This window comes from Muntiacus reevesi, chromosome X, assembly GCF_963930625.1.
Source record: "Muntiacus reevesi chromosome X, mMunRee1.1, whole genome shotgun sequence".
In the NCBI taxonomy this organism is placed as follows: Eukaryota; Metazoa; Chordata; class Mammalia; order Artiodactyla; family Cervidae; genus Muntiacus; species Muntiacus reevesi.
Genome location: NC_089271.1, coordinates 135858177 through 135870954, shown reverse-complemented (window position 1 = coordinate 135870954; position 12778 = coordinate 135858177). Strand labels below are relative to the sequence as shown.

Here is a 12778-nt window from a genome sequence, read left to right as displayed (position 1 = left end):
AAATGACTCCCAGGAAAAATCTGTTTACAATGAACGAACACTAAGTCAAGTCAAATAATGACAAACCCTGCAAGTGGGGTTTTCCAGGAAATGGACAAAGATTAAAAAAAAAAAAATTCTTGGGAATGGGGTTTTGGAATATCTCCAACTCTTTTCTGACCTTTAAAGTGACTGCTAAGCTGCCAATCTTCAGTGTGATTGCAGAACTGTTATTTTTCAAGACTACTGCAGAACTTGGAGAGAAGGAATGGAAATAAGGCAAGTTTAAATGCCAAAAGTTCTTATGGAAATAGAACTTTTTTCTTAAATAATGTTCCCCGAAATTATTGAAAGCCTTTGGCTTATTTCCAGAGTTCTCATAGGTTGATTTTGACAATATTTTCCTGTGTTCTCATTGTTTTTATAGATGAGAGCATTTTTATGTCTTTATTCCACCATTTCTACTGATGTCACCTCCAGTTGTACCATCATTCTTTAATCTCTTTTTGTCTTTATAGTTAAGCTAGGTGTCTTATAAGTAGAATATAGTTGAGTCATTTATTTATCTAATCTTGCAATCTCCACTGCTCATATTTACATCTTTTATATATTAATATAATGTGATTATTGGTATAGTTGAATTTATATCTAAACTTTTGCTATTTATTAACATTTGTCCCATTTGTTTTATTGTTGCTATTTTCTGTCTCTGTTGCTTTTGTTCTGTCTTTTTTCAATACTTCATAACTTCAAGGTCTCTTTTATTAACTCTTTTATTTCCTGATCAGCAATGACTGCTTAAAGGTTCTTTGCATATCTAATACTTTTAATTGTATGCCCAACACTGTGAATATTATGTTATAGAACACCTTGATTTTGTCAATTTGCCCTCATAAGTATTAAATTTTATTCTAACTGAAAATAAGATAATCAGCATATCACTGGGTACTGTGTCAGACTTTGTTTGGGAAAAAGGCTATTTCATGTTACTCTTACTCCTAGAGAATATTTCTTATTCCTAGGGCATGGCCTTATTTTAGTCTCAATGAAAGGCTCTGAGTATTTTCCAAACGCAGTCCATTATGCTTGTACAATCTCTAAAACCTCAGCTTTGCTTTACAACTTTCCAATGTCTGTTATATGCTAGGACCCCAAGAGGCTTACCTAGGTCATTTTCATCACAGGAGTTGGCCAAAATCATGAGAAGAAATTTAATGGAAGTTTTAAAGAGTCCCCTGTGTCTGTCCATTCTCTCTTGACATAACACCCACATTTATGTCTCCATTCACTTCTGAAATGTTATTTCTGTCTCAACTTCCCAGCAAAAGTACTACTCTTTTATTGGGTTCTATTTCCTTGAAAGATGAAATTGTTCATCAGGAGGGTACTCATGTGAATGTGAGCTCAAATATGGGCTTCCTTTCTCTTAAAGATTATAGCTTTGCACTTTAGCTTATCCAGTGAGTAGAAGCAATTGTTCAATGTATTTGGTGTGGCCGTATATTCTCCTTTTTGTTGCCAAGGTATAATTTACATACAATAAAATGTACAGATTTTTTTATGTATAGTGATTGATGAGTAAAAAAAAAAAAAAAAGATAATTTTTATGCAACCACCAGAAAAAAACAAGCTTTAAAATACTTCTACCATTCAATAATTGTCCCCCATTCACTTTCCAGGCAATATACTTGTAATGGGACAACCATTGTTCTTATCTTTATTACCAATATTTAGTTTTAACTTTCCAAGATATTCAAATAAGCATAAATAAACATTGAATTGTTCTATGTGTTTATCATCTATTTTCAATATAATGATTTTGATATATCCATCTTGTTTCACTTATCAATAGCTTGCTCTTTTTTATTGCTCAGTAACTATCATCACATGAACAGAGTATCATTTGTTTATTCAATTATCTCTAGATGGATATTTAACTTCTTTTCAGTTTGGGACTATTATGAATAAAATTGATCTGAGAATTCTTTTTCAAAGTCTATTTTAGGTTCTTCATTTTTATTTCTCTTGGGTAAATACTTAGGAGTAGGCTTGCTGGGTCAAAACAAAGATGTAAGTTTATCTTTTTTTTTTTTTAAACTATCAAACCAGTTATCAATAACAGTACTGTTCTGTATTCCCACAAGCAACATATGAGCTCTAGATACTGCATGACTTCACCGCCACTTGGTAATGCCAGCTTTTACTATTATTTAGCTGATTGTAGACCAAACCAGTGTCTCCTGCTTGGCAAGCAAATTCTTTACCATTGAGCCATTACCCAAGGCCTAACACACACACTAGTTGCTCCAAGACTTCAATGCCACTTGGTATTGCTAGATTTTATTATCCTTTAGCTAATTGTAGACTTACAAAAAAAGCTGCAGAATAGCACAGAGGCCCCCTTACATCCCTCAACTTACTTCACTGAATGTTAACATTTTGTATAGCCATGGTAAAATTATTAAAAACAGAAAATCAACATGTGATACAGTATTATTAACCAAAGTACAGATTTTGTTCAAATTTCACAAAATTTTACGATAGTGTCTACTATTTGTTTTCATATCTTATTCAATATTCCACATTGTATTTAGCTTCATTGAGCAGCTTCAGCTGCATGTAACAAATTCTGATAAATTCTCTTTTCATTTTTATTCTGCTACAAATATTTTCTAATTTTCCTTGTTATTGCTTCTTAGATACACCCAACATTTAAAAGTGGACACTTAATTTCCAAATACATGGGGTATTTAAAGTATCTTTTGATATTAATTTATCACTTAAAAGCTTTCTTCTCTGCAATCACCTTCTGTTTTGTCAGTCTTGTAACTTTATTGATGCTTGCAACGGCTAAATCAAAATGTCTTTTGGTAAATGTCACATTGCACTTGAAAATATGTGAGTTATTTTCAAATATCTTTTGATATTGATTTCTAACATAATTTCACAGTGATAAAATAAACTCTATGATTTCAATACCTTTAGACCATGAAATTTTGCATTTTGTTTTGTGTCCCTGGATATGTTCCAGTATCTCCTGGTTTATAGTCTATGGGAGCTTGAATAGAATTTGTATCCTGCTGTTGTGTGAAAGTTGTATAAATCTTGCTTATGTTGAATTGGTTCATAGTGCTTTTCAGGTCTATTTTATCTTTCTACTTTTCTGTCTATTCATTCTAATTTTTAAGAGTTTGATAATGAAAGTTGCTCAGTCATGTTTGACTCTGCAACCTCATGAACTTTATAGTCCATGAAATTCTGCAGGCCAGAACACTGGAGTGTGTAGACTTTCCCTTCTCCAAGGGATCTTCCCAACCCAAGGATTGAACCCAGGTGTCCCTCATTGCAGGCAGATTCTTTACTAGATGAGCCACCAGGGAAACCCAAACTCCAACTAATAAAACTTCTAAGGAATGTCACATCAGTTTCAGTCATATTGGCTACTGGCTGAAAATTTTCCAACTCCTCAATACTGATTTTGTTCAGTGCCATTGGGGTTTCAGTATTTCATATGAAAGATTGTAGAGCTGTATACTGTGGATAAGAGTACCACAGTACTCTGGAGTCAGATCAGATTTTAGTTGTGAGTCTTACTAGCTGTGTCACAATGTAAATCTCAGTTCATATATTGTTGTGAAGATAATTTATGCAAAGTGCTTAGCAGAATGCCTGGTCCACTGTAAGAGGTCAAAAAGCAGTAACTGTCATAATACTATTAGTCTTATTGAGTATAAAAAAGGTATGAAAAGCATTTCTAGCCTTTTAAGTTGGTCTTCAGGTCTTTCAGTCTCTGTGTTAATTTCTGGATAGTGTGTGCAATTGGGTCCAAGCTATTAAAGAAATTAAACTCTAGAATAATGAAAAAATAAATAAAATAATATATACCTCATGTTAGCAGCAAAGAATTTAGTCTTACTTCTTTTTAAAACTTCTATTCAGTCTAATGACCTTTATCATTGATTAGAGGGTTTAGTAAATTTATATTTGTATTGATATTGCTTTTGACATTTGTTTTCTATTCATCTTATATCTTTATTGTTTCTGTGTTCTTTTCCTATTTACTATTTTTGGTCATAATATAATTAGTATACCACAAAATTTACCTTTCAAAGTGTACAATTCAATATTATTTAGTATAAACACAAGGTTGTACAGTCATCACCATTATTTAACTATAGAACACTTTCATGATGCCAAAAAATAAAGTATTTAAAGGAGTCATTCCCCATTCCCTCTCTCCCTAGACCCTGGAAATCACCAATCTACTTTTTATTTCTATGGATTGGTCTACCTTGGACATTTCCTATAAATAGAGTCATACAATATGTGGGCTTCTCTATCTGCCTCCATTCAAATATTTGCAGTTCTTCGGTGTTGTAGCATACATTAGTACTTCATTTATTTTTTTCTTTTGTCAGTTTTTAGCAGTTGATTGAGATATAATTCAGATGTGATACAATTCACTGATTTAAGGTATACAATTAAAAGATTTCTAATATTTCATAGATGCGTGCAACTGTCACCTCCATTAGTTTTAAAATATTTTGTCACTACAAAATACCATATAGCTATCACCACCCCTATTTGCCCATCCCCCACGCTTAGGCAAGAACTAATCAACTACCTGTAGATGTAACTACTCTGGCAATAAATGGAATATCATGCAGTTATGATCATATAGTATGTGGTCTTACATGACTGTCTTTTTCACTTAGTAACCTTTAAGGTTCATCCATATTGTGACAGTTATTTATAACTCCTTCTTTAACTGTGAATAAGATTCTGTTATCTACCATCATTTATTTTTTCATTCTTCTGCTTATGGGCATTTGAGTTGTTTCTAGTCTTTCTGAATAATGAATAATGCTACTGTGAGCATTCATGGAGCAATTTTTGTTTGAATACTTGTTTTCACTTCTCTTGCCTATATAACGAGGGAATTTCTGGATCACGTAATAACTGTCAAATTTTCTCCAAAGCTGATGTACCATTTTAAATTCCCATCAACCATATAGGAGACTTCTAATTTGTTCACGTTGTTGCCTACACTTTTTGCTGTCTATAGTGAAAGTGAAAGTGAAGTTCACTCAGTCATCCCACTCTTTGAGACCCCATGGACTATACAGTCCATGGAATTTTCCAGGCTAGAACACTGGTGTGGGTAGCCTTTTCCTTCTCCAGGGGATCTTCCCAACCCAGGGATTGAACACAGGTCTCCCGCATTGCAGGCGGATTCTTTATCAGCTAAGCCACAAGGAAAGCCCAAGAATACTGGAGTGGGTAGCCTATACCTTCTCCAGTGGATCTTCCCGACCGAGGAATCAAACTGGGATCTCCTGCATTGCAGGTGGATTCTTAACCAACTCAGCTATCAGGGAAGCACTGTATATGTGATTATATCCATCCTACCATGCATAAAGTGGTGTCTCATTGTGATTTTGTTGTGCATTTCTGTAATTGGTAATGATGTTGAGCATATTTTCATATATATTTTGGACGTTAGTATTGACATATCTTCTTTGGAAAAATACATATTTATACCATTTGCCCAATTTTAATTGGGCTATCTGTTGCTATTGAGTAGTAAGCATTTTCATATATTCTGGTTGAAAGACACTTAGAAGACCTCTATGGCTTCTAAGTATTTTCTACCATTGTGTAAGTTGTCCTTTTACTTTCTTGATGATATCATGTACAGTAAAAAAACTTTTTAATTTTGATGAAGTTCAATTTATTTATTTTTCTTTTGTTGCTTACTTTCAGTGTCATATTTAATGAAATATTGTTAAGTCCAGAATTATAAGGGTATATCCCTATGTTTTCTTCCTAAAGGTGTACAATTTTTACCTCTTACATGTAGATCTTTGATTCATTTTGATTTAATTTTTGTAAATGTTGAAAGGTAAGGGTCCAATTTTATCCTTTTGCATGTTGACATCCAGTTATTCCAGCACCATTTAAAAAGACTATTCCTTCCCCCATCGAATAGTTGTCTTAGTTTGTACAGGCTGCTACAACAAAATACTATAAATTGGATGGCTTATAAACATAAAATATTTGTTACTCACAGTTCCAGAGGCTGGGAAATCCAAGATTATGGCACTGACAGATTTGGTGTCTGGTAAAGTTCCACTTCCTAGATGACCATCTTTTCTCTATAATCTCACATGGCAGAAAGGCAAGGCGTTTCCTGTAGCCTCTTTTATAGGGCACTAATCTCATGCATGTGAACTCTGCTTTCATGACTTAACCACTTCCTAAAACCCCCATCTCCTAGTAGCCCTTTGGGGTTTAGGATGTCAATATATGAATTTTCAAAGGGACACAATCATTCAGACCATAGCAATGGTCTTGGCACCTTTGTTGAAAATTAGTTGATTATAGGTACATAAGGTCTACTTGTGCACTCTCAATTCTATTCCAGTGATCTGTACATCTATCCTTAACATCTGTACCACATAGTCTTGATTATCATTATCTCGTAGTAAGTTTTAAAATCAGGAAGTGTGAGCTCTCATACTGTGTTTTATTTCAAGATTATTTTGGCTATTCTAGGTCCATGTGAATTTTAGAATTGGCTTGTCAAAGAAGTCAACTGGGATGCTGACAGGAATTGTACTGACTCTTTAAATCACTTTAGAGAGTATTGCCCTCTCAGCAATATTAAATCTCTGACCCATAGACATAAGCTTTTTTCCATTCATTTAAATTCTTTACTTTCTTTCATCAATGTTTTATTTATTTATTTATTTATTTATTTATTTTCTTCTTCTCCACTGTGCAACCCGCTTCAGTGCCTGCAGCCTACTGGCAGAGGCCAAGCAATGGTTCGGGGCCACGTTTGCTCTAGCATGGGACACTATGAGAGGCCCAGGGGTCATCAATGTTTTATACTCTTCAGTTTAAAAGTTTTGGACTTCTGTTAAATTTATTCTTTAGTTTATTCCCTTCAAAGCTACTGTAAATTGCATTTTTTCTTAATTTCATTTATTGGGTTGTTAATTGTTAGTATATAGAAATATAATTGAATTTTGTATATTGATCTTGTATTATGCAAGTAAAAACAGTCCATTGTGGGCTTGTCATATATGGTCTTTATTATCTTGAGGCATGTTACTTCTATATACAATTTGTTGAAGGTTTTAATCATGAAAGATTGTAATCTGTCAAATGCTTTTTCTGTGTCTATTGAGATGATCATGTGATTTTTATCTTTCACTTTATCAATATGGCATGTCACATTTATTGACTTTCTTTTATCTACAATCCCTACATCCTAGTCCCACTTTGTCATGATATATTATCTTTTTAAATTGTTGTCTTCAGTTTGCTAATATTTTGTTAATGATTTTTGCATCTATATTCAACAGAAATATTGATCTACAGTTTCCCTCTTTGTAGTCTCATTATTGACTTCAGTATCAGGGTGATGTTGTCCTCGTAACATGAGTTTGGAAGTGTTCTCTCCTCTTCAATTTTTTAAGACTGTGAGAAGGATTGATATTCATTATCCTTTGAATGTTTTGTAGAATTCACAGTGAAGCCACCTGTTCCTGGACTTTTCTATGTTGGCAGGTTTTGATTACTGGTTCTGTCTACTTACTTTTTATTATCTGTTTAAGTTTCTATTTCTTCCTGAGTTCACCTAGCTAGATTGTATGTTTCTAACGCTATATTTCTTCTAAGTTATCCAATTTTTTGGCATATAATTGTAATGATAGCTTCATAAGCCTATATATTTCCATGGTATCAGGTTTAAAGTCTCCTTTTTTATTTCTGATTTTATTTGTTCGAGTTTTCTCTCCTTTTTCTTAGTTTGTCTAACAGTTGGTCGGTTTTGTTTACCTTTTGAAAAAACAGATGTTTGTTTGGTTGATCTTTTCTATTGTTTTTCTGGTTATCAATTTCATTTACTTCAATTCTGATCTTTGTTATTTCCTTCCTCCTGTTAACTTTGGCCTTAATTTGTTCCTATTTTTTCTAGTTTCTTGAGGTATCTATTTAGATTATTTATTTAAGATCTTTCTATTTTCTTAATATACACATTTATTGCTATAAATTTCCTTCTCAGAACTACTTTTGCAGTGTCCCATAGATTTTGGTATATTGTGTTTCCACTTTTTTTTTTTTTAGATTTTTTTAAATTCCCCTTTTGATTTCTACTGTGACCCATTGGTGGTTCCAAATTATGTTGTTCAGTTTCCACTTACTTGTAGATCGTCCAGCTTTCCTTTTTTCTAGTTTCATATCATTGTTCTCAGAAATGATACTTGGTATGATTTTAATCTTTTTAAATTTGCTAAGACTTATTTTGTGACCTATCATATGACATATCTTGGAGAATGTTCCATGTGTGCTTGAGAAAAATGTACTTTCTGTTCCTATTGGATAGGATGTTTTATAAATGCCAGTTAGGTTCATTTGGCCTAATATATTGTTCAAGTCTAGCATTTCCTTGTTGATTTTCTGATGATATATCCATAACTGAAAATGCAGTTTTGAAGCTTCCTACTATTATTGTATTGCTATTTCCCACTTCCGTGTGTTAGTATTTGCTTAATATATTTAGGTGTTCTGATCTTATTATTATAAAAAAAAATGCAAAATGTAAAAAACTTAAAATAGTACAATTTCATCCATCAAGTCTTTTCTTTTTGCTCTTTATTTCATATATGCTGTTTCTACATATAGTATTGACATAACCTTGAATTTAAATTATTTTTGTTTCCAAACTTCATTTATACATTCTAAGAAATTAGGATAAAACAAAAAGTAGTCTTTCATATTTAGTTACATATTTACCATTTCACATGCTCCTCTTTACTTTTACATATCTGAATTTCCACATGGTATCACCTCCATCAACCTCTAAAGACATTCCTTTAATGAAAATCTATTAGAAACAAATTATTCCAACATTTAGTTTATCTGAAAAACATCTTAATTTTACCCTTATTTTTGAAGGATCTGTTCACTGAATATAAAATTCTGGGTTGATGGGTGTGGGTGCTTAGCTTATACTTATTCTCTTAAAAGAAAGTTTCATTGTCTTCTGTTCTCCATGGAATCTCTGTGAAAGTTCTTGGATATTTCTATATTAATTCTCTCTATGAAATGTGTCATTTTTCTCTGGCTATCTTTTAGATTTTTTATTTATATTGTTTGTAAGTATGTTTTATTTCCTTTGGGTTTATTCTAACTAAAGATTTGTTGAGCTTCATAGATCTATAGTTTAATACTTTCACCAAATTTGAGAAGTTTTTACCATTATTTCTTCAAATTTTTGCCTGTCCCATTATTTATCTGCTTCTTCTGAGACTCCAATTACACGTTTTATTTCCTTTGGGTTTATTCTACTAAAGATTTGTTGAGCTTCATAGACCTATAGTTTAAACTTTGCACCAAATTTGAGAAGTTTTTACCATTATTTCTTCAAATTTTTGCGTGTTCCATTATTTATCCACTTCTTCTGAGACTCCAATTACATATGTGTTAACTTAGTATCAGTGTTAGTTGTTCAGTCATGTCTGACTCTTTGTGACCCTGTGGACTCTAGCTCACCAGGTTCCTCTGTCCATGGAGTTCTCCAGGCAAGAATACTGGAATGGGTAGCCACTCACTTCTCCGGGGGATCTTCCTGACCCAGGGATCGAACCAGGGTCTCCCCCATTGCAGGCAGCTTCTTTACTGCCTGAGCCACCAGAGATTTAGTGTTTTACATTGTCCCACAAGTCACTGAAACCCTATTTTTAAATTTTTTTTCTTCTAATTAATTTGTGTAAATATCTCCAAGTTCATGATTCATTTCTTCTGCCATCTCCACTTATCTGTTAAACTTGTCCAGTTTATTTTTCACTGGGACCACATTTGCCTTTAAGTCCTCAAACCTCTTAATAACATTTGCTATCAATTCCTTATCTGATTTCTTACCCAACATTAGGTGGTCCATAGAGTCTTTTTTTCATTGACTACTTTTTTGTGTGATTAATAGAGTAATTTCCTATTTCTTAGCTTATCTATTTTTTTTGTAATTTTATGCAGAGCAGTGTAAATGATGCATTGCAAAGAATGTGGAATATATTGTTTCTTTTAAAGAGTGTTCAATTTGAAAAAAAAAAAGTGTTCAATTTGGGGCTGGCATACTATTAATTTATTGTCTGTTCCTCTCGATCCTGCTGAAGTTCAGTTTTAGGCTTTATTATGGTGCATCTTTAAAGGCGTAGTTATTCTTTTGTTTCCACTGAATTCTCAAGATGTAAATGATGTGTTAATGTAGTCTCTTCCTTCTGAGTGGGCCAGATTCTAACTTCTATGACTATATAACTTCTAGTATCTTTGTTCTGTTCTTGTCCCCATAACTACCACTTTCTGCTAGGCATTATGGAGCCTCATCTGTGGATCTGCAACCTAGTCCTCAATCAGGTTCCTGGCAGGTATGCTCACAAATAGTTCTTGATCTCCTCTTTCTGCGTGGTTCCTTCTTCTCTTATACCCTTCTCAGGAAGTCTCAGATGTTTAGCAGCCCTGAACTCTGATTCTGCCTCTTAGTTCAGCAGGAGAGTCACTCCCATTTTGGGCTCCACTTCTTTATGTCAGAGTCAAGAAACTATCTCCAGAAAGAGAGGGGTATGGTATATAAAGGATTTAGCTCATGTGTTTCCCTTAACTTAAAAAGCAAAATTATACACCAACTATTGCCAAATGCCTGAAAAAAAGTGTCTCATATATTCTGTCCAATTTTATCATTGTTTTTGTAAGGGTGGCATGTCTGATGCCAAGAACGCTGTCATAGCTAAAACAAACAAAAAAAAAGTTGAATTTAAAATAATTTATTTCATTATTTTGATTAAATGTAAATGCCATATACTGACTGTCTTCAAGTTAATTATTCATTACTTCTATTGATGCCATTTCTTTCTCCAGGAGATCTTCCCAACCCAGGGATTGAACCTGGGTCTCCTGCATTGCTGGCAGATTCTTTACAATCTGAGCCACCAGTTCAGTTCAGTTCAGTCACTCAGTCGTGTCCAACTCTTTGCGACCCCAAGGACTGCAGCACACAGGGCCTCCCTGTCCATCACCAACTCCTGGAGTTTACTCAAACTCATGTCCATTGAGTCGGAGATGCCATCCAACCATCTCACCCTCTGTCGTCCCCTTCTCCTCCAGCTTTCAACCTTTCCCAGCATCAGGGTCTTATCAAATGAGTCAGTTCTTCGCATCAGATAGCCAAATTATTGGAGTTTCAGCTTTAGCATCAGTCTTTCCAATGAATATTCAGAACTGATATCATTTAGGATGGACTGGTTGGATCTCCTTTCAGTCCAAGGGACTCTCAAGATTCTTCTCCAACACCACAATTCAAAAGCATCAATTCTTTGATGCTCAGCTTTCTTTATATTCCAACTCTCACATCCATATATGACTACTGGAAGAACCATAGCTTTGACTAGATGGGCCTTTATTGGCAAAGTAATGTCTCTGCTTTTTAATATACCATCTATGTTTGTCATAGCTTTTCTTCCAAGGAGCAAACATCTTTTAATTTCATGGCTGCAGTCACCATCTTCAGTGATTTCTGCAAAGATGGGCACAATAAAGGACAGAAATGGTGTGGGCTTAACAGAAGCAGAAAATATTAAGAAGAGGTGGCAAGAATACACAGAGCTATACAAAAAAGATCTTCACGACCCAGATAATCATGATGGTGTGATCAATCACCTAGAGCCAGACATCCTGATTGTGAAGTCAGGTGGGCCTTAGGAAGCATGACTATGAACAAAGCTAGTGGAGATAATGGAATTCCAGTTGAGCTAATTCAAGTCCTAAAAGATGGTGCTGTGAAAGTGCTACACTCAATATGCCAGCAAATTTGGAAAGCTCAGCAATGGCCACAGGACTGGAAAAAAGTCAGTTTTCATTCCAATCCCAAAGAAAAGCAATGCCAAAGAATGTTCAAACTACCACACAATTGTACTCATCTCACACGCTAGTAAAGTAATGCTCAAAATTCTCCAAGCCAGGCTTCGACTTCCAGATGTTTAAGCTGGTTTTAAAAAATGCAGAGGAACCAGAGATCAAATTGCCAACATCCGTTGGATCATCGAAAAAGCAAGAGATTTCCAGAAAAGCATCTACTTTGCTTTATTGACTATGTCAAGCCTTTTACTGTGTGGATCACAACTAAATGTGGAAAATTCTTAAAGAGATGAGCATACCATACCACCTGATCTGCCTCTTGAGAAATCTATACGCAAGTCAGGAAGCAACAGTTAGAACTGAACATGGAACAACAGACTAGTTCCGATAAGGAAAGGAGTAGGTCAAGGCTGTATATTGTCACCCTGCTTATTTAACTTATATGCAGAGTGCATCATGAGAAAAACTGGGCTGGATGTAGCACAAGCTGGAATTAAGATTGCCAAGAGAAATATCAATAACCTCAGATATGCAGATTACACCAGCCTTACGGCAGAAAGTGAAGAAAGAGCCTCTTGATGAAAGTGAAAGAGAAGAGTGAAAAAGTTGGCTTAAAACTCAACATTCATGGCATCTTGTCCCATCACTTCATGGCCAATAGATGAGACACCAGGGAAGCCCTCTAGTGATGCCATACAATGATTTTTTTTATTTTAAATAATGAATATTTTCAGTTTTATAGAATTTCCTCTTTTCTTTAGTTTTCACATCCATCCTGAAATTCCCACATCTATAATCATGTGTTTATTTTTTAGTAGATTATTTAATATTATTTATTTTTCATAGTTAAAGACTGTTAATTTCAATATCTTATTCATGT

General features: G+C 34.1%; 1 protein-coding gene and 1 pseudogene across 1 annotated transcript in view; one reads left to right on the top strand and one right to left on the bottom strand.

Annotated features, from left to right (window-relative positions):
* HTR2C (5-hydroxytryptamine receptor 2C) overlaps positions 1 to 12778 on the top strand; it is a 294503-nt gene that overhangs the window by 255290 nt on the left and 26435 nt on the right. The gene's annotated exons all lie outside the window — the stretch shown is intronic.
* On the bottom strand, positions 6754 to 6873 carry LOC136154959 (small nucleolar RNA SNORA42/SNORA80 family; annotated as a pseudogene).